This window comes from Chamaea fasciata, unplaced genomic scaffold, assembly GCF_029207755.1.
Source record: "Chamaea fasciata isolate MVZ Bird 193981 ecotype frontalis unplaced genomic scaffold, bChaFas1.0.hap1 SCAF_1, whole genome shotgun sequence".
Classification (NCBI taxonomy): Eukaryota; Metazoa; Chordata; class Aves; order Passeriformes; family Sylviidae; genus Chamaea; species Chamaea fasciata.
The window spans coordinates 90566390-90587666 of record NW_027094086.1 but is presented as its reverse complement, the minus strand read 5'-3'; the positions used below and the strand labels follow the sequence as shown (position 1 = coordinate 90587666).

At 42.1% G+C, this 21277-nt stretch overlaps 1 long non-coding RNA gene across 1 annotated transcript; it reads right to left on the bottom strand.

Moving 5' to 3' along the window:
- Positions 1–5081: 5081 nt before the first annotated feature.
- LOC136290977 (uncharacterized) lies at positions 5082–19787 on the bottom strand. The gene is made up of 3 exons (XR_010721433.1): positions 19747–19787; positions 17387–17535; positions 5082–5095 (listed from the first exon to the last, which is right to left on the bottom strand). It is a non-coding gene; the product is annotated as an uncharacterized lncRNA (long non-coding RNA).
- Between the last annotated feature and the right edge of the window lie 1490 nt (positions 19788–21277).

Below are 21277 nucleotides of genomic sequence, written 5' to 3'. Positions count from 1 at the left end.
CTCCCTGTAGCTATGTAGAGGCAACTGCTACTTCTTTGAGAGACAGCAGGATCCCTGTGACAGAAAGGTTACATTAAACACTATGATGTTCAAATCTTACCTAAACAAGGTGATCTAGCAGATGTAGTCAATTTCCACTGTTGTTATGTCACTGGTGTTACCCATGATGGAAAATTATGCAAAGCAGAGCTCACTAAGACTTTCACTGGGTTTTGAAAAAGCTGTTTTATATGTCACAGCTGGGATATTTGTAAAATGCTGTGGGCTTTCCATGGAAAATTCCTTTGCTCTTTTTAGGTCTTTATTCAGAGGCACTAAAAAGCACTCAAGTCATTTTTATAAAATCTATCAAGTTTTCAACAGGTAACATTGTTTGATCATACAATGAAAAATTAAGTTGAAACCAGGGCTAATTTGCATCCATGTAAGCCTCCAGGTGTCAGGCACAATTTTAGCAAGATGGTAAAAGCAACTATTTGTTTTACTTACGGATTTTTGAGGACCTTCCTGTAAGAGATTTTAATCAAGATTCAATGTTTCTGGGTAGACCCTAACCCTATATAAGCAAGGACAAGGATGGGATCAGCAGCTCCATGTTCCCATCTAAGTTCACAGATCGCAATTAAAGCTGGCTGGAGATTGACAGTTCTGTTTCCCCTTAGCTTTCAAGGGCTTGAAGTTGGTTTTCCCCCTTCTTGGGAAAAAAAATAAAACAGTTTCAATTTTTTAAATGGAAAGATAGCAGCATCAGAACAGCTATTTGGGAGTCAGAACTTTCATCTTCTCTTTCAGAAAAGGAGAAGGTCAGGACAAAGAGAAAGGTTGTAAGAGACTGGGTTCTTGTGCCCATTTGTCCAGAGCAACATTTTCCCACGTAATGCAGTGGGGAACCTAGTGTTCCACAGCCATTACTCAAAGCTCCAGGTTAGCAAGAAAGTTGCTCGCTGTCTTTGGTCTGTTTCTTTTCCTCCAGCCATTAAATGAGAAATTTAATCAAATCCAATTAATTGCAGGAACATTTCACTCAGCTGCATGTGTTTGGAGCTGCTTTGCTGTCAGTCCGCCCGGGATGATGAGATTATCCATGCTTATTAATATGATTCCATTTAACTCTGCCACTGCTTGATATTCTGAGGCAGAAAAAATTGTGCAGCAAAGGCTGTTTCTGGATGAAAAAAGGCCTCTCTTCCATAATGTTGTTTGCATACTCCAGCTTTATTACTCTTCCTATGTGCATCTAAAGTGTGGGCTTAAACCCTTGCAGGAGTGGAGCCAAAATGTGCTGAATTCCTGTGCTGTCCATCCATATTGCTGACACACAATATGCCCCAGGCTAATGTGAACCCATGCAGTCTCAGCTGCTGCTCTCCATATCCCCACTTGTCCCCTTGGACATAGAGTCCCAATTCCTCTGGGCCTTTGCCAGTTTGGAACTGAATCTCTGGATCATCACCATGTGGATAGTTTTTTTTCTCTTATTTGTGTGGAAACTTCAGTCTGGTTGATTTCTTACTGTTCACTACCCAGAAATAGAGAAAAAAGGCAATAATGTTTGCCTAGGAAATGAAATACTCTTGAAAACGTAGTCATATGGATTAGGAAACAAGAACAGGCAGCAAAACAGTGAGTCTGAAGGCCAAACTTTTGAGGTCAGTTAGTGCTCCACTCCCATGTCATTGTCACACGCATCATCACCATCAGACACCACATTTGCTACGTGCTTCTAGCCTGCATTGTGGTGCAAATGCTGGCTTTTCCTTCAGAGACACCCATCCTCAAATAGCACTAATGCATATCAGGTCCTGTTTGAGATGTGGTATGAAAAAATGGCATCTGGCACAGGATTATTCTGCACTATTTACATGCCAATAAGTGACATGTAAGCCATTTCCTGAGGATCTGGGACCAGCTGATGTCTCTTGCAGACTCCTAATTCCCCAGGGAAGAACTGTGTGAGTGCTTTTTCCCTTCCTTTTCTGTCATATGCTGCTCTTTACTGAGTTGGGAACAGGCCACGGTTTGGCTGCCTCTAGGCCCTCAGAGTTAATGCCCATTAATGCCAGTAGCTGCATTCCTACAAACTCAATTTCATGTCTAATTTTAATAGAGTCTGCTTCAGATACAGTAAAGCCTTCAATTAGCCCAGTTACTTTTGGGAAGGCAATGGACAGTAAGCATGCTTGTAAAAGCTGAAGAACAGCCCTAGTGGGAATAGAAGTGGTAGGATTCTAGATTTAATAAAGGATTGCCCGGATCACTTCTAGTCTATAGCTAAATAAGTAAGGATGGAAACATATCAACGCAACGGAAAGGACAGAGGAGTTAAGGAGCTTGAGAGTCGAAAAATTCCCATGCCCCCCAGCTTTCTGACCAGGAGAAAGTCACTACTATCTCAGTCTTCTTATCTATATAATAGAGGATGTAACACGGGCTCATGTTTGCTAAACCCTGAGATTAGAAGGGAAGGGTAGTAAATATGTGCAATCTATGTTGACTTAAATTGAGCTTTAAAAAAAACCCTTTCAAGTAACAATCTAATGCAGATTATATATCTCTCTCTATACATATTTCATAATAGCTTTTAGAAATACTTGTCATGGCCTTTATTTATGATTTAATTGTGCTGGTGTCACTGTGACGTGATTTCATTTGAATTATGACTCCAATGGGAAATCAGCATGTCACCTCAAAGTCAGGGGAAGTCTTCAGGGGACAGTATAAGAGAGAGCAGTCTGGGAAGGAGATCTCAGAGCTGTGGTAAAATTAATGTGATTTGATACAGTGACTGAAGCTAAGTGACACATTTTGCTACCTGCACTGGTCAATAATGATCTATAGGAGCCCAATTTTGAATCTTTCTAGATTTTTTCCTGTCTTCTCATATAATGTGGCCTGACTTCTAGCTGTCTCCAGGCAGAAAGAGGCAGAGTTGTCTACTGTTACTCAGTCAGCTAGCAGTCAGTCAGAGATAGACAACAGAAATAAAGTATCTTTTATATTCCATCAATATATTCAATAAATGCAGAAATTTATCTTCTTTCCATACATTGACAGGCACTCAAGAAAGACTTGATAAATAAATAAATTAAAGAGACCTTAAAGACATTAAATGGGCAAAAATTTCAGTAACACTTAATTGCCAGATTTAGCTACTGTTATTCTTCTTCTTACTGCTGTTCTTTGCCTACAAATTCTGTAAGGATCAAAACTTTCAGGAGAAGGGTTAGCTTAATATATTGTTAAAATGCCAAATGATTGGAAGTGAGCCAAGGGGAGGGAGCCTTTTCTTCATTTCTCCTTGAATTTCTCCTCAAGACAAAGGTTGGCAAAGTGTGCAAAAAATGTAAATCTAAAAGTATGATAAACCTCATTAGACTACTTCCCTGGAAGAAAACTCTTTACATTCCTCACAATAGCTGTTCTGTAGGGCAGAAATGGAGGAAGTAGAAAGGCTCTGTATCATGGGCATGTGCTTTTTTCAGGCCAATGGAAAAAGGAAATTCCAGCAATTGGGTCTACCACACAACAGTAATGCCTGTTTTACAAACCCAGATTTTAAGTCTAAGGTGTAATGCATTTGATAATAATGATTCGGTCTAAACACTTCCAGCTCTTGCCATCACGCACTGCCAAAGCAACATGGGTCACAGAGACATCACCCACAGCCTGGACAGATCCATAGAAATAAGGAGCCCACTGCAGACACTGACACATTCATTTTATAGACTTTCTTTAATTAACAGCACAAAGTAAACACAAGAATGTGCTTCAAGGCTTGTGCTCCCAAAGTGAGCTGTAGACATCACAAATCATTAATCACAAAAGAAGGCTGAAGCAGGAGAAAACAACCCTCAGACTGGACCTTAATTCTACCTAGGGGACCAGAGGCAAGCACTGAACTGCTAAAAGAACTCTCCCCACAACTGTAATGCTTGGATACCATGGCTAGGGACTATCCCTGCACAAACTCTAGGTGATTCCTCTGGCTTAGCTGCACTCTTGAGAAAAACTAAACATAACCAAACAAAGTAGTTTCTTTCATCTTTCTGGATGTACATCTGTTAGCAGAGATAAGTGTTCCAATTATCACTGGTTCTAACAACTTGATAAATCATTGCAAATACATTTCATATTTAGCATTAGTTTTATATTTGCAAATGTCTTAGGAGGATGTTGTAATAAGTGATATCAACTGTTATAAAATGATACAGCATCTCAAAACTTGACAGAAGACTATGTTGACATCTTTGAATGACAATGTGTCTTTATAATATATAACATGCTGCTTATGCCTGTAATGTCCCAACATCTGTTAGTCATCTATTAAACATTTTAAACATCACCACCCATGTTCAAAAATCTGAGCCACATAAGACCATGGGAATGATAAGCAATAGAGAAAAAGGGATGAGGAAACTGACTGATTTAATTAAGATGTATTCTTCAGGTCTCCAGCAATTTCTCACAGTAGTAAATATATTAAAAGAAATCCAAGACTTGGAATTTGCTGCCTAAGCCACACATCAAAAACAGAAAAGCTGGGGAAAAGAAGTTTTGATTTAATTTTTTGTTACACAAAACCCCAATAACCCAGTGGCACAATACTGGAAAGTCTGAAGGAATTAGCACTGCTTAATCAGTCAGACAAAGTGCTGGTGTATGAAGCACAATGTGCTCTTCCTGTAGAACACAGAATAGAAGTTACCACATCCAATTCAATTCTCTCCCACTGTAGCATGAGAACTTGATTAATAGGTTGGGTCAAAATATTTACATTTAGAAATATTAATTTGCTCCTTCCCAAGAGGTTCACTAAGCCTTAATGCATTGCTATTTTTATTTCTTAGATTCATATCCTGGTAACTCTAAACAAACAGGCACTTGCACATTTGCAGCCAATCTAAACATCCATTAAAACAGCATATTGTGAAACCCACTGTTTCCTTTTCCTATCCACCTTATCGTTTGGATCCATGACCTGGAGACACCACTGACCTGCTTGATGGTGAAGCATCTATTTCCGAATCTGGAGCATTCAAGCACGAGGAATAACCCAGTACTTCTCTTCTATAGTATTTGTGCAAACAACTTCTCCCTGAGAAGGATGGCTAGTGGTTACACTTAGAGAAACACAGCACTGTTTTCAAGGAGCTAATGGAGAGAGAAGCAGTATGGAGAAAGGCAGGAAACATGTTCCTTTGGTGTGATTATCCTCCAGCCATGCTGGGTTTCTAGTGATCCCAAAATGAGATACCTGAGCTTGTTTCCCCATGAAGAGACTGCTGAGTTTGTAGACCTCTCAAGAGGGATATCTTGATGGAGCTGCAAGCAAACTCCTGAGGGTGGCTGCTACAGGGAGATGCCAGCTGCAAATTGAGCTGGGGTGATTTCAATGCATTCATTCATTCATTCTCCATCAGTGTCTGCCCTCTTTTTTGGTCACCTAAAACCTGGCACCTCTGTGTGCCCACTCAGTTTCATCGAGTGGACAAGAGCTGTCCTACCAGTGACCTATTTAGCTTCTGGTAAGACTCCAAATTATGTCCTTGGGAAAGGGACAAAACCCGGAGGGCAGTAGCGTAAAATTTACTTAGAGATTTTTAATCCTCTAATTCAAATTAAAAGAGGATTAAGTACTATCCTGGGCAGTTACTAATCTGATGGATATTAATTCTAAGAGTGTTCATAGAATAATATAAAAGATAGCAGTTCCAAATCAAGTGGTATGTTATATATCAAATCACATAAAAACTGAGCTCTAAACACTTCTACAGCAGAGGCAACCACCAGCTCACTTTTGTATCAGTTTCTGAGCTCTTCAGTGAGACTCTTTGCTGAACATTGTCACCAAGAGGCCCTAGAAAACCAGATGTCTAAGCACAAGTCTGTGGAATCAAACCTTTCCCACCAATGCTGGAATGACAGAGATGCACAACAAGCCCAAGAACACAACAAAATTATTTCCATATCAGGTTTGAAAACTGGTTTCTATTTACTGCACACTTAAACCTTGCACAGAGTGATTTTATTTTTTATTCAAACCATAATCTAGCTGTTACTAAAGGAAAAAACTATTTTAATTCATCAAGTCAGCTCTTTTGCTGTATCCCCAAATAGTCAGCTGAGATTTACATGAACCTCATCGCATGCTAATTTTATCTTCCATTTTTGGTAATCGCTCCTAATAGGGTTACTTTGGAAAACAGCAGCCTCTTCCTATGGGCTTCATTTTCCAGGACAATGAAACAAACAGTCTCAGTTTCCAAGCTTTCCACAACAGTGGTGTGGCCAGGCATGCTGACAGGGTTTGGGAGCAGCCATGTGCACCACACCTTGACAAGAGATACACAACCAGGCCTCCTGGCTGAAGGCTTGCAAACACTTCTTTTTTTCTCCCTCCTCAAGCAGAGTGGCAGAGTGATGGAAAGGTGTGACGGCCCTGCTCTGCCTCACATCACTCACCGAACTGGGGACAATGCACAGCGAAATCTCTGAAAACTGTCTTTCTCCTCTAATTGCTTCCTTGCCTCCCACTTGCAAGCCTACCCCAAGTCCTCTTGGAAGTCTACAATGCCAAACACAAGGGAATGTCATGCCTGCACCCACATCCCTTGCTCCCAGAGGTGACCTAAAAAGGAATAATGGATTGCATGTGCGTGATCCTCGTGCATCTTTGTAAGGCATAAAGATGCATGAAAGGATTTCATACTGATCCACTTGGTTGTAAAGATTCAATAAATATATTTAGAGCCAGTGCCTTTTGAGCTGTGTGAGGGCACTTTGGTTTGGGGTTATTTTTGTTAGAGGATTGGTGGGGTTAATGATACTGCAAATGCAGTTAACTCTCTACTGTCAGAGGACACAAGGGCTTGCAAGGGCCCCTGTGAAATCATCTACTCCATTTCTCACTTAGGAGCTGTACTATTGATGATGTTATTGGAGGTTTCCCATTACCTGTGGGGTATCACTCCACCTTGGTGGACCAGGAAACCTATTGAAATGAGGACGCATTTCAGTGTCCTGAACCTGGTTTAGCTGCCCAGGGTAAAAATGTGCAGCAAATGGTTTATCTCACTGATGTGAGGTGGTGTGTAAGGTCTTCAAGCAGAAAAGCCTTTGCGACCATAGGGTGTTAATAGCCCACTTAGAAATAGCAATAGAGATTAGGTTAACTCTGAAAATACTTAAAGCTGTCTGCACCTTGCAAAAATGTAGTCCTTATTTTTATGACAAAAGGCTTTCTTAGCTGCAAGTGTCAACAATGTGTTCCTCACTCCAGGTATTTATCTAATATAATTAAGTGTGAAGTAGAGTATAACGTTGCTGAAATGCAATATAAATTAATTCTGCATTCATAATGTATAGACCTGAGAGAGTATATTCATTACTCAACTATTTTGAAACCATATAATGGCATTTTCTGCAACAATTTTTTACTTCTCTGGTTCTTTGCCTTAAAAGTAGCATCCAACTAGCCATTTATAAATTCTTTCTACCTACAGTGTTATTATAACTCTTCTTCATCTCCATAATGCATATAGTATGTTTTCCACTTGGCAGGAAAACAGATGAGCAACACTTTTGCTTCTGCAGCTGTTGATTATGGAGAGGGGAGGCTGTTACAATTTTCCCTAAAGGAGCTTAGCAAGGTTTCTTTTAATTTCTTTCTGTTTGAGGCCTGCCTTTTCAGCCAGCAATTCACTCAGCACCTTGACCATGAATCCCTTGTAAACTGGCATTTGCTCAGCCAGCTTTTAGGCACAGTAGTTAATACTGTACTTAGGACATTTCTAATTACTGAATAAGGGGCACCATGTGACAGGATTGTAGTTTATTATACTGGGGTGGGCCAAGTTGTAACAACATTTTGGGTCAGGCCAGGGTCTCAAGAGATCATTAAAATCTGAAGTAGGCCACTCGACAGTAAATACCAGCACAAAACTGGATTTGATTCCTTTAATTCTGAAAGAAAAGAAAGCCAACTGCTTAGCTAGATGCCTGGGCTGTTTTTATGCAGCATTATTACTTTCTTCTTTTATCTGGCACAACTATGTGTTTGGATATTTACTGGTTGTTAGAAAAGACTAAGGCAAAGAAACCCTCATGTGCTGGTGGAAATCAGTCTCTGGCTAGTGATAAAGTTTTTGGTTTCTTTTTCCATTTCATGTTTTTTAACAAAAATTACCAAAAAAGAAAAAGAAGAAGAAAAAAAAGGGGGGCAGGGAGAAGAAGATCTGCTGCATGAAAGATAACGATTGATGAACTGGCTTCCATAAAAACAGAATCTTTGATCCTTTGCCCAAATTTGTATCAAATTTGCTTAGATCAGCATTTTTTTTTGCTTTCCCTTTCCACACAGCTCCTCTGAATTACAGGAGACAGTAGTAGGCATGAATTTACAACAGCTCCAAAGACATTAGGTAAACACACCTTGGGGCCCATCACTGTTGCTTTTCTGCTTCTCTGATGTCACTGGGTTAAAACCCAAGGCTACTAAAAACTGAATCTCTGCTCAGTACAAAGAGACTGGTCTAGAGGTATGTGGAGAAATACAGCTTATATTCATTAATGTATTCATATTTGATATGTTTCTAAACCAAAGCAGTACTGCTGTACAAGTATGTACAAATATGTATTTGAAGACTATTCTACCAGAAGGCAGCTGAAATGGGCCTAAGTTAACAAAACTTTGCTTTATCCCTTACCTACATCTGAAAGCTCTAAACTGGAAACTAATTAAGTGGGGAGAGAGGCAGAAAGGACTGGACTGAGTCATGAGGTTTGCACCTAGATATGAATTCTCTCCAAGTTGCTGAAAGCAAATCAAGAATGGATTTTTTAAAATTCAATTTAGAGAAATAAGGCTAGGAAGTCATGTCAGTCATATACTGGAAAACTACTTACTCAAAATAAAAGTGCCCCTTTGAATACAACTTGGTTGAAATTAATCTAAGCAATTCATCCTTCCCTTCTGAGCCTTCCCTTTCCTCACAGGCATTTTTTCTGTTTTATTTTGATATGCATCTTCACCAGAATCAGAATCGGCCACCAGAATCATTTTACAGTGCATTCCTTGGCAGCTGCTTCTCCCACAGATGATTTCTACCTGTTGGTGAGCCTGTGGCCACCTTTCATCTCTTGATGTCAGCTCTATGGGAAGAGACTTTCTTCATCACTGTGGCAACACATGACTTCACAACAGCGACTTCATTGATGGGTAGGTTCAATGAGCACAAATGATTCTCCAGTGATAAATCATTAATGTCACAGGAGATGGCTCCATTGGGATGACCCAACACAACACCTTAACCGTACCACACAGGAAAGCCTGTCCCCCTCTCCTACAACTCCTCTCCTCCCCTTCTCCCACTGCTTGGCTGGTGCCTCCAGCACCCATTTTGCCTGTGTTTTAACTGAGAAGTGGAATGGGAGCAAGTGGCTGGACGCTGTTGGAAGGGGAAAGAAGGAAAATAGGGAGCAAACTGACAGCCAGCAGTACTGACCCATGAGATGCTTGGAACAGCAATCTTGCTCAGGAAAATAGAGACTGGGAAATCAGATAGAATTTTTTTTTTTTCTCAGAGACCTAAATTTAAAGGATCTGGAAACACACAAAGCTACACATAAGAGAGAAATCAAGGTAATGGAACAAAGCCAATTTAAAATAACTAAGTAGGTTTGGTCCCTAAAGCTCACAAGTTATTGGCATGAAGTCTCTCCTGCCATCCTTTTGATTTTCCTAAGGATCACTTCCACTGCCATGTTCTACACCACTTTTGCACTGGTATACTCTAAAGATCCCCTTGCAGAGTAAGACCTGACAGACACTGGAGCTGAGGAACATTCTTTTTTCTCTCATGGTTTATACCCTGAGCTGGGCAGCAGGCTCCTTCAGTGCCAAGAATGGAATATCAAATTAATCCAGGAATACACTGAAAGTGTTGGCATATCTGCAAACCCCTCTGGGCTCAGTCACACATCAGAGAATTGCCTGTTTTGCCTGTCCACAGGTACAGTACAAGTGATTTATACACTCTGTTATGGCTGACAAAATAGCCTTTCCCAAGCCTGCAAAGAGTTAACCTTGGCGAGCAGTGGAAGGAGGGGGGGGGAAACAAAAGACAGCTCATAGAGTGGAATTAAACCCCTGTGCTATTAAAACTGGTAAGGTCAGTATCACTGCTTGTTGAGCTCATAACAAGCCCTAGATTTTCCAAGCGTTTTCCATGACCTTGTCTAATCCAAGCAAGGTGCTCCTGTAGTTGGTCACACTTGTATAGAAAGAGACTGGGAATGAAAAGGAGAGGGAGGGAGGAGAGGGAGTGAGAGCTTGAGCCTCACCCTGAAAAGGATTACAGCACGTGCAGTTTTATTTCATGGTCTGCCAAATGCCCCTTGCTGTGTCTCTGAATGGAAAATTGGATAGAAGAGTGAGCTGGAATTTACAGAGCCTTTGAAAAGCAACTGGTGTTAGCATGTGCTCCAAATATGCCAAGTACTTGTTTCAATAGAGAGAAGGCCTCTTTTGGGCTTTATGGGGCACATGACAGTAGGCAGAAGACAACAAACATTGCCCTGCTGTGACCCCAGCAGAGAGAGAAATCTTCCCACATTCCCCAATCTACGAGGCCAACAGAAGGAAATGTGATCACAGCTATTTTTTTCTGGTGTGCATCTTGCCACAGTGCTGCAGCCAACATCTGCTAAATACAGCTTCAAAAATGCACTTTTCCTGGATGAGAGAGGAAGGTGATGTGACTTGCTGGGTTCTAACTGGGTGCTTGGCTCCTCTGTGGCAAAGGGTCTGTGTGTCCCCATTTCTTTCCCAGAACTGTGAGGGATGGATTTTTTTTTGTTGTTTGTTTGTTTCTCAAGGTGAAAGGTCCCATAACCTGGGCTTCCAGTAAAAGCTCTGAGGGGTGAGGGCTGGCAGCAGGAACATCACATCCATTGTATGGACATCTTATGCAGCACGGCTGTGACCTTAGCTGGGCTTAGCTTTCAGCCAAAGAAGACCTTGTACAAAGTAGTGCAGAACAGCACAATAAACACCCAGTGGTTCCTACTGGAATACAGCCCCCAGTCTAACAGAGCGCTGTGACCTGCAAGAGGAGGTGAGATCTGGGGTGGCTGCTAGGCAGTAAAGAAATTCTGTTGGAGTGAAACCCGTGTGTTTACAGCAGGGTTATATGTTATTATACCTTTTTCTTGTGAGCTATGTTTATTGTTTTTGGAATGGGATAAAGAGAAGAAAATTTGGACTTAAAAATAACTTGTGCAGTCTGATGTACAAAGATAATATACATAACAGCCTAAGACACAGATTACAGGAATGCACCAATATATATTTAATTCTGGATTATTTTTAGATGCATAAGAAGTATGGAGAGCTTGCTTCTCCAAGCAGGGGAGTAACTGTGCTCAGGGGTATTCTACCCAACTTCAGTAAAAATGAAATTATGTTCTTGAGGACCCTTTGCACGAGGCTTGGAACACACTTTTTGCTTGAAGGAGAAACAAGCCTATGCTTACAATACTTGGCTTAGCAAAACCCAGAATGTTTTGGGTCAAAACAGAGGAGTTTCTGTAAAAATGGAAAATATTTACTTAAAGATTCAAATGGCTGAATGTAATGCTCTGTAATACAAACTGCAAGGCCACTTTCATTCTAGCATTGGGCAGGTCTGTGTCAGCAGCCTGTCCTTGTGAGAAATCCTGCTCTGTAACCATCTGACAGGCAAACCACCACATGCACAGAGAGGAAAATGCCACTTAGTAAGGGTTTATGTTCCTAAAATCATCATCAGAAAGGAAGGGGAGGGGGGAGATAGCATTTCAAAATACCAGGCAGTTGCTGTATTTTTCCTACTGAAACTATTGATAAATAAGTCATCATTTTCTACTCCCATTCAGACTTTAAAAAGTTAGCTTCACTGAGAAACAGTGATAGGGAGTATGCTCAGTAGAGTAGCTATGTTGTTATAATTGGAAACAAATACTGGTGAAAATGGATCTAAAGAGGCTTGTGTTTCATTTGGCAAAACTTTGACTTTGAGGAAACGTGATATTGCAGTACTTTGCAAGAGGCCAGACTAGAGTTAGAATGTGAAAGGGTGCAGTGGGAGGGTAGAGTTGCCTGGTGGTGGTCTTCACACATTCCATACTAACATTTTCCTTGTCTGACACTTTTTATATTTTAAATACAGTTTCAGCTATGAAATGTGATCATGAAAAAGCACAATTGATACTCTCATGCCATTTGTTCAAAATACGGATCATGAAGGGACAAAATTTCAAGCAAAAGTTAATGATGATGATGATGACAGAAAGACTTGACTGATAAATGTGTGACAGCATCCTACAAGGGCTTTACTGTTTGGTCTCCCAGGCACTTTCAGGATGCTTTCGATGTTAAGTTTCTTCACATAGGGAATGGTTGCTATGATCAAGGTTTAGGAAGCTGCTCACTGTGCCCTCTGCATTGGTGAAACATCTTACAGCACATCTGACATTTAACTCAGTTTCAAATGGGCATGGATGTTACACTGATAGCATATTGTATACATGGCTATGCAAAGACACGTATATCATACTAATTTCTCATTTATTTCTCCCACTTTCTTATGTGGAGTTGGACACAGGTAAAACATCAGTCTGGGATTGAAGAGAAAAAACCCTGTTTTTCTCACAGCTATGTCCTTGCTCTTCACCTTAATGCAACCTTGAAACTTTTAGGTCTAAAGAAAAAAACCCCAAAGTATCTGGCTACCAGGAGCCCACATGCATTCAGGTTATGAGCTTCTCAGAGACCACTGAAAGGCAGATCTCCAGTTATTTCCAGCAACCCAAACGAGGGCCAGATGCCAGGTTTACACTTTAAGTGTGTCCAGAATGCCCACACGATGGCACCGCCATGTAGAGCACTTTCACAGTGTCTCCTTTGTGACTTTCTCTCCATGACAAACCCTGGTCCAGACAGGACTGGGCTAGAAATTCCCCTCTCACCACTCCATCCAGACGGCATGTATGATCACCTAGGATGTAAAGCTAGCTTGAGACCTCTGAATAAATGAATTGGCATGCCTAAAGCTCTGCTGAGAGCTTGCTATGCTCCGGTCAGGCTCTGTTGGCTTCTGGGAAAAAAAAGCTTGCTTTCCAGAAAAGTCTTAGTTTGTCAGCAGATAATAATGTCTAAGTTGTAAACCACACTATGCAGGGGTTAGGGTGGAGGATGCTCAATGGGGTGTCGGAGAATTGCCTGCCTGCTAGTGTCCCTCCTTGTCGGGCTTTTTGCTGATCCTCCTTGAATTCGGTAGGGAAGAGGAGGGGGAGGGAGGAAGGGGGAAAATATTTCTCCACCGTGGCAAGCAGGACACTGTAAAGTCATGCTGCCTGTATAGGAAACCCAGCTTGAGCAACCAAAACAAAACCACAACCAGGCCTCTTTTCTTCATTTAAAGGGGCTCAACTTCTTCTGTAACAAAAAATAGATCTTCTTGTAAAACCCAGGCATGGTTAGGTTTTCTTTCTGCTGGTGGATCCAGTTCTTGTGTTGGTCAGGGACCTGCTGCTCTGCCTTGTTGCACCATTCCTACAAGGAAGAAATGCATTACCCAGGCTGGGCGTGTTGCTTCAGCCTGTTGTTTCAGCATCCTGAGGGGACTATTCCAGATGCACAGCTTCAGCCAAGAAATGAAAGACTGACTGATAGGATTTAACAAGTGGGAGCCCAAATTCTCCCTCCTTCTCCTTTCCCCTACCTCATTTCTTTCTTTCTGGAGGCTTCCAGCAAGAAGGGATTATTAGGGCAGGATTTTGGGAGGCACCTCACATACAATAACTTTCATAACAGAAGCCCAGTGCCCGGGCTCCACAAATGCTGCCAAATAAAAGTAAACCATACACCCCAATAAACAGTTTGATCTTTATGAGTTTTCAGAGCCATTCCCCACAAATCCAAGGGCTCTCTGGGACTAAGGGAGAGCTTGATTGCATGGGGTTGAGAAGTCAGCTGCAGCCAGAGGACACTCAGCACCTTGCAGGGTCAGACCCTTCCCATGCCAGGCGCAGCAGAGCCAGGTGCTTTGCCACTGATCCCGGTGGTGCCACCATCTCACCCGTGACGTCTGTCACAGAGGGGGGTAGGGGCCCAGGTGGCCACAGCAGTGCTTGACTGTGTCTGGAACTAAGCCAGATCCCAGGGTTCATTATCCTTTGCAAATTGTAGGGTGGCGGTGAGAGAAAAAGAAAAAGAACGGGAACCTTGACCACTTTTAACAGCAGCAAGGCAGTATTTAATTTTCAATCAAGTACCTAAAACAGACTTCAAAGGGCATTTTAGCTGAGGGTTTTATTTTCTCATGGAGTAGGAGGAAAGATGAATAAGCAAGGAGTCAGATCTTTCTCAAAAAAATTGCAGCCTTGACATATCTAAATTAGTTTGTGAAAGAAAATTCAGGGGCAGTTGATCTTATTAATTAGAGATGCACCAGGACTGTAATACCTAGTTACTCAAAGGCAGCCTGGAGCTACTAAAATAAAATAAAACAGATCTTCCTTCTTCTCCAGTGAATTCAAAACATACTCCCCTCCCTCTCCTCTTTCCCCATTTTAAGTAAAAGTCATAACAAATAACTTCAGTTCGGAGGGGGAAGGGAAGAAATGCCTATTAAAAACATGCCATGAGTTTCTCCTCCCACCTTACATGTTTCATTGTGTTTATGATGGATTGCACTGTCATACATGTAATAGGTTTTGTTACAAATGACTGAGAAAACAAGTATCTTCACATTTGAAAAAGCATTACTTAAACGCTATTAAAATCCTTTGATGTTGTGGGGGACTTTTCCAAAGAAAAATAAGTAGTTTTCTTTCTGACTGGGCTTGCAGTTGCTCCTTCTCCACTGCAAAAATTTTTCCTTGCTGAGCTACCTCTGTGGAGAGCACTCCCCGGGCTTGGGAGAGGAGCCTTTGCCTTGAGAAACATAGAGCCCAAATAGGTGGGAGAAGAAACCCAAAAAGAAAAAGGGCTGAGCCTCAGGTCACACAGAAAATCATTGCCTGGCGTTGCTCACACACCTGCCTGTGGCAGGGTTGTACGTTTTTGTGGTAGAGAGGCACAAGCACAGCTCTGCTCAGAAGAGCTGCACCAGGTTTGAACTAACCTGGGACTGCAGGACCTCAGGGTTGTAGCACCCACATGGGATTGAAAAGGATGTACCATAACTTCAAAGCATCTCTGACATATGTCCCCAGAGTTTTGAAGGGCACTCTCTTCTCCTTTTTGTTTTTGAAACTTGTATTCAAAGAAAAATGTGCTCCATCTCCCCCCAGAGTGAAAATCTTCAGGGAAGTAACAGGGCAAGAATAGAAAATAAACTTGCTCATCCTTCCCTGCCCTAATTCACAACAAATGGGTGGTAATTGATGGACAAATAAAACTGTCTGTGGTCTTGTTTGGGCTCAGATAGCTGTGAAATCTTTCTTGCTTATGGAGCTCAAGGAAAACACACAAGAAGTGGAGAAACCATGTCTCTTTCTTTTCATAAAAGTGAGACAGCTGGCAGTAAAGTTTCCTCTTCCCAGGCTGCCTGTGTCAGGGTGATCAAGTCGAAAAAGAGAGGACAAAGAACAGCTCTTTTAAAACCAGAGATGTCCATTTTAGAGGGGGATGCTTTGCATGGCTGTGCAGGCAATAAACTGACAGGAACAGGGAAGAGTCAGCAGCATGGTGAGCTCATGCAGCTCATTTGCTAAAATATTTAGGATTAGAAGTATAGTTTAAATTATCATTCCTAGTATAGGGGGCAGGAAACCTCCCCGCCCTTTTCATCTTTCTTCTGTAATTGGATTACAGCTGATTTTTTTTTCCTTCATTAGTTGAAAGTCTTCTAAACTATTCTGATTTGCAGCAGCTGGGAACCACAAGTCTGACCCTGAATAAAGTAGGAACAGGTGTTTGGGACTAGAGGGGAATAAGGCATCCCACGTCCTGCCCTTGAAGCTTCCTTGTTACTCTGGAAGCATTGTCCCAGGGGGCAGGTGGAATTTTTGGGATCCTCTTTGGAAAAGAGTGCACTATGTTTCCCAGCTGATGCAGCATCTTTAGGGAATTTTGAACAAAGTATTTGCTTAAATATTGCCTAATGCTTATTAAGGCTACAGAACCTGAGAAAACATATCTGTGATAAATCACCTAGAGGACAGCAACAAAAGAGAGCCTGCTGGAGGTGAAGGCAAAATTAAGTGGGCAACCCATCCCCTCACAAAGAAAAATGCTGTTTTATCTTATGAACCTTAGACAATGCTTTGACAGCAACTGAGAAAGTTCTGTGAAACCCAGCACAGATTTCTCCCTTGGTGCAGGAGTCAAAAGGCAGAGCAGACCTGGCCAGGCTGCAAGGGACAGTGCTCCTCTTTACACTACCAGTGTTTATTGATGTGGCCAGAGTAAAAGACAGCTTATCTGTTAAGAACCTGACATAATCCTCAACAGAAGTTAACTATTGCATAGCATTGTTGAGTTTTGGGTAGTAAACATGGCATAAACTAGACTACCAGAAATCCACTGGTACAGAGAACATGAAGAAATCAGTCCCCAAAGTGCTGAGATGCTGAAGGGGTTGCAGTTCTCCTGTTCAGCTGGACCCTGGCTTACTGGTACTCCAACATTGTGTCAGGAGCTCCACAATGAACAAAACCAAGTGGCTTCTAGCACTTGTGTCTGGAATCATTCTTTTTCACAAGAATATCAGTAATCTTTAAATTTCTAATGCTCATTCTTGCAGAGTTAACTTGACTTATGCAAATCTGAAAAGATCAAAGTGCAGTTGCATTTTTTCTTAAATAGCAGAAATCAAACTCAAACTTCAAACCCAGCCTTCTTTTTTTATTTTCTAAACATATATTTATAAATTTTAAGCAAATGCATGAGTTTGCAAGGAGACTTTTTGACATAATTTTTGGAAATGCTGATATGAGTAAATTGATCTTGAGAGGTTATTAAACAGGAGCAGAGAGTGACTGTTGCTGGAGCACACTTTCATGATGACTGATACTGTATCTGTCCAGCTGTGAAAATGAAGGGATCCACGCACATATATGTACACATATATAAAAAGAAATATTTATAGATGTAAAAATAAACCTAATGGCTACACAGATTGCAATTGTCAGAGACGGTAGGAATACCAAAGCTATTAAAAGCACAAAGTTCTTAAGTATTTTGTCTGATATTAGACACTGTAATCATAAAAGCTGTTCACTCCTAATGGAAAACCCAGGCAAGTTTCACAGAAGCAGCAAGACAAAGGGCAAACCTTTCTGCGCAGCCACATTGTTTTTCTTGGATTTAGTTCAAATGTAAAATGAAAACAAGTTCTCATACCCAGGAAGCTGCGGCAAACATTGAGTCCATCCCCGCTTATTTTCGAAGGAAGCCTTGGTGCAGAAAACTCTCAGCAGATCATGGAGCCTCTCTTCAAAACTCTTCTTTGCAATAGTTGTGTGGACCCTTCAGGGGTAGAAACCCTTAGACTAAAGAAGGACAAAAAGATGTGAAAAAGGAGCTGCAAACTTCATCTTACTCACATAATGCTTCCTTTACCCAAAAGGAAAAGAGGTAAACTCTACACGCACACCTTGATGCTAGTATGAAACTACTTTGTGGGGCAGAGAACAAAACCAGCTTGTGGAAGTTGCTCCAGAAGAAGTTGTCTCAGAGAACAAACTGAAGGATATAAAGGTGACTGCTATTTTTCATAAAGAGGCATTGAGTGCATCTCTCTGTGCCTCTCCCACAATGCACTCAGGTTTTTCAGAGGGTCACGCCTTCATACTGGAGGTGGGCCACCACAGTGAGTGTACTCTGTGCTCCTTGGCAGCTGCCCCAGCAGCAACGGTGGTGACTGGCCCAGAACCACCTGGGCTGCGATTTGAGACTCTCACCATTGCACAGTGAGAGTAAGCCAGCGCCCACTAACACACTTAGTAACTTGTGGTGGTTCTCATCCATTTCCCACTGAAAGTGGCACTGAAAGTCAGACATATCTCATTATCCCACGAGAGTCTTGCTTGTGTCCTGCCTCAGCCAGGGTGCTGGACAGTGATGCCACCCTTGGGCTGCCTACACTGAGCCTCTTGTGCAGCAAGACCTGGGCATATGAGCGGCCTTGATCACCTGGGAGCAGGCCAGGGCTCCCTCCCCTTTCCCATTCACCATCAGGATGCAGCTATAACCCAGCAAGCTGCTCAGGAGCTGGAAATAAACATGCTGCCTAAAGTTTGGGGCTGAGGGATGCCCTCCACAAGCTGAAGGGGATCTAGCATGTCTCTCTGGCAATGGATGTGGTTGCCATGGTAACTTCAGGACTGCACACATCAACAGATTTTAACATCTTGGCAGTTTGGGAAGTGACTGTTTAGGCATTCCAATTAGTCCGGATATTTACACGTTTAAAGGTATCACACGCTTTAAATAAAAATAAAAAACCCCCAAGAAGATATATGTGAGAGAGCCTAAACAGTGCCAAATTAGAAAACAAGCCCCAAATATAGCTTCAACAGAGGCACATTTGAAAAACAATGTCTAAACACAAGGAGGAAAGAGAAGCAAAGAAAGAAAACGAAACTCCCATTGAAAACAAACAAGCCACTGCCCATGGCTTGGCAGCAGGTGACACCCTCTGCCCTGTCCCCTGCCCTGTCCCCTGCCCTGGGTCCAGATCTGACCCCAGTTCAGGAGGCAGCCACAGCCAGGGATATTTTCAGTGCACCACAAGCATTAAGATAGACTGTATATACCAGAGTGGCTGGGAAGAGGATGTGAGTGGTGGCATTGGAGCTGGAGGCATTAAACATGGGGCTTCATCTCCTGGGATGGCAGAGTGAAGCTCCCAACCTGAGCTTTCAAGTAAAATCACCTGTGGACCACACAGTGGTGACTTTTAAATCATTCCTTTAAGTGTCAGGCTTAACCACTCCTGTAGGCAAATAAAGCAGTTCACACCTCTCAAACCTTTTGTTTCATATAATCATGTTTACACCTTATTCAGGTTTCCAAGGTGTTTATTTACAACAGGCTAAAGCTAGAGATGTGGAGACAGACCCACAAAATATAAAGCGATACTAATTAAAAAGGACCCTTGCAAGCTTTGATCCCAGAGCACCATCATGTTTTGAAAGCTTGCATGCTCCGTGCCTGCCGAGTATGACAGTGCTCCTGCTGCAATTAGAGGGATGACTGTGCACACTGCTGCTGAGGAAGACGAAACTGCCTCCAAATAAAGGAAATCTGAAGTAATTGAATCACACAGCATTAGCATTTCCCCACAAGCAGGGAAGAGGAAAGATCCAGGGCCACAAGACATAAGCTTCAAATTTGTGCCTGCTTTTCTCCCAGCCATATCCATATGCCAGTCCTCACTTCGACAGTCTCCTCTTGTCCTGATGCACAAGCCATTCCCACAAACCTGCCACGTTCCCTAGAAATTGGCTCTCTTCCCTTCCACCACTGCAAATTCACAGTATCTATTTGTGCCTTCTTTCCCCCATTTGTCTTAAGTCCACATCTAATACCTCCATCCCATGGCCACTTACTGCTCCGGGCTACTGTTCATACTCGAATTGCCCCCTCCTTCCAAACTCTCTTTCAGGTGGCTGTGGCACATCCCTCTCCCAAATCTTCCCATATCCCCTCCCATCTCTTAACGTCAGTGATCTTCCCATCTAGGTCACTCCCCTACTCACCTTGACTGGATGGTGCACTGTGCCAGTTGCTTCTTTACCTCATTCCTTGACCCACCTCTCAAACCCTCCCTTCATCTTGCCATTCACCATCACAGTCCAGCCTCCTCAGAGGTAAAAACAGAGCAGCTTTTCAACCATCTGACTTTCCCTTCTGCCTCTTCCTCTGTAACCTCTTGTCTTCCAAAACACAGGAGTGTTTCATCTCCCTTCTGGCCCCTCCATCCATCTCATCTATCCTCTTCTTACAGTTTCCTGTCTCTTTCTTCTCCCTGCAGAAAGATGTACAGTTACCCCATGTTAGAATGGACCTTCCCTGCCCCTCAAAATACACACAGCTATATCCAGACAACCACTACCCAGAACTGTTTTCTTCTAATTGTGTCTTGGATGCTCTCTGGCCTTGCATTTGACAGAAACCTTTTTTACGTAGTTTCTAACTACCTCGTTTTGGCCAAAGGCTTGGTCGCTGCTTCACCTTGAGCTTCCTTGACCAATAACCCATCCATAAATCACATGACTGAGAGCAATTCACAGGTCAGTATGTCCTGTCTCAGTCTGCAAACCTCACAACTCCAGCACACCTCTTTATCTACCATTTCAAAGTCAACTGAGGTTAAACGAGTAGAGTTCCTTAACTCTTTTAGTCTCCTTTGCTTTGCTCTAATTATTGCCATGTTAGCCTCTGCTCAGTCCTCTCTGCTGCTGTCTGTGCATTCTGTTCTGCATATGTCACTCTTCATATTCTTGTTTCTTGCTTGTGGGCAAGTCATGTACTTTGTCACTCCATGGTATCTCCTCATAATGCCATGCTGCTAAAATTTTCATTCCCATTCACTTGCATCACTGCAACATCCTTTTAGTGTCCTCCTTATTCTTATTAACCCAGCATGTTCCTAGAGAGCCAGGGAACCTTGTCCATTACTTGATCCCATACCTTTTTCCTCCACAGTTTTCCATTTTCCAGTTGCATTGAATGTGTACTGTCTGTCTTAAATGTTCAGGCTGATCACCCTCATACTAATATCTTATGCTCAGTATAAAAACATGGCAAATTATAAAATCAGCACTCATTCCAGGATTTCCCCCTCCAACAAAAAAGTGCCTGCACTGACACATCATTATCCCTCTTCTAGTCCTTAAAACTCATCCTTATCAGGGCATTTATGCAAAATTTGTTAATTGTTAGACTGTGGTTGAGATCAGCAGTAAATCCCACTGACTGGTACCATGCAGTGATTTGTGTGGGCTCCACCATCTGACTTTATCTGCCTTGCCTTGCACTCACACCATGAGCTTCTCAGGCAGTGGCAGGCTTTTGACTTGAGTCAGACTGACCTTAGCTACCTGTGGTTTTCACCTGCAGGAATTTAGTCTGCAACAGCTCTCTCAAACTTACTGCCTTGACATAAAAGCACAAGGCCTGCCTTAATATTAGTATAATCTGTCTAATCGGCATGAAAATTATTTAATTAGATTTGTAAAAAAAGGGGGGATGTAAAATCAAAAGAGTCAGTGTTTTTATCAAATATCT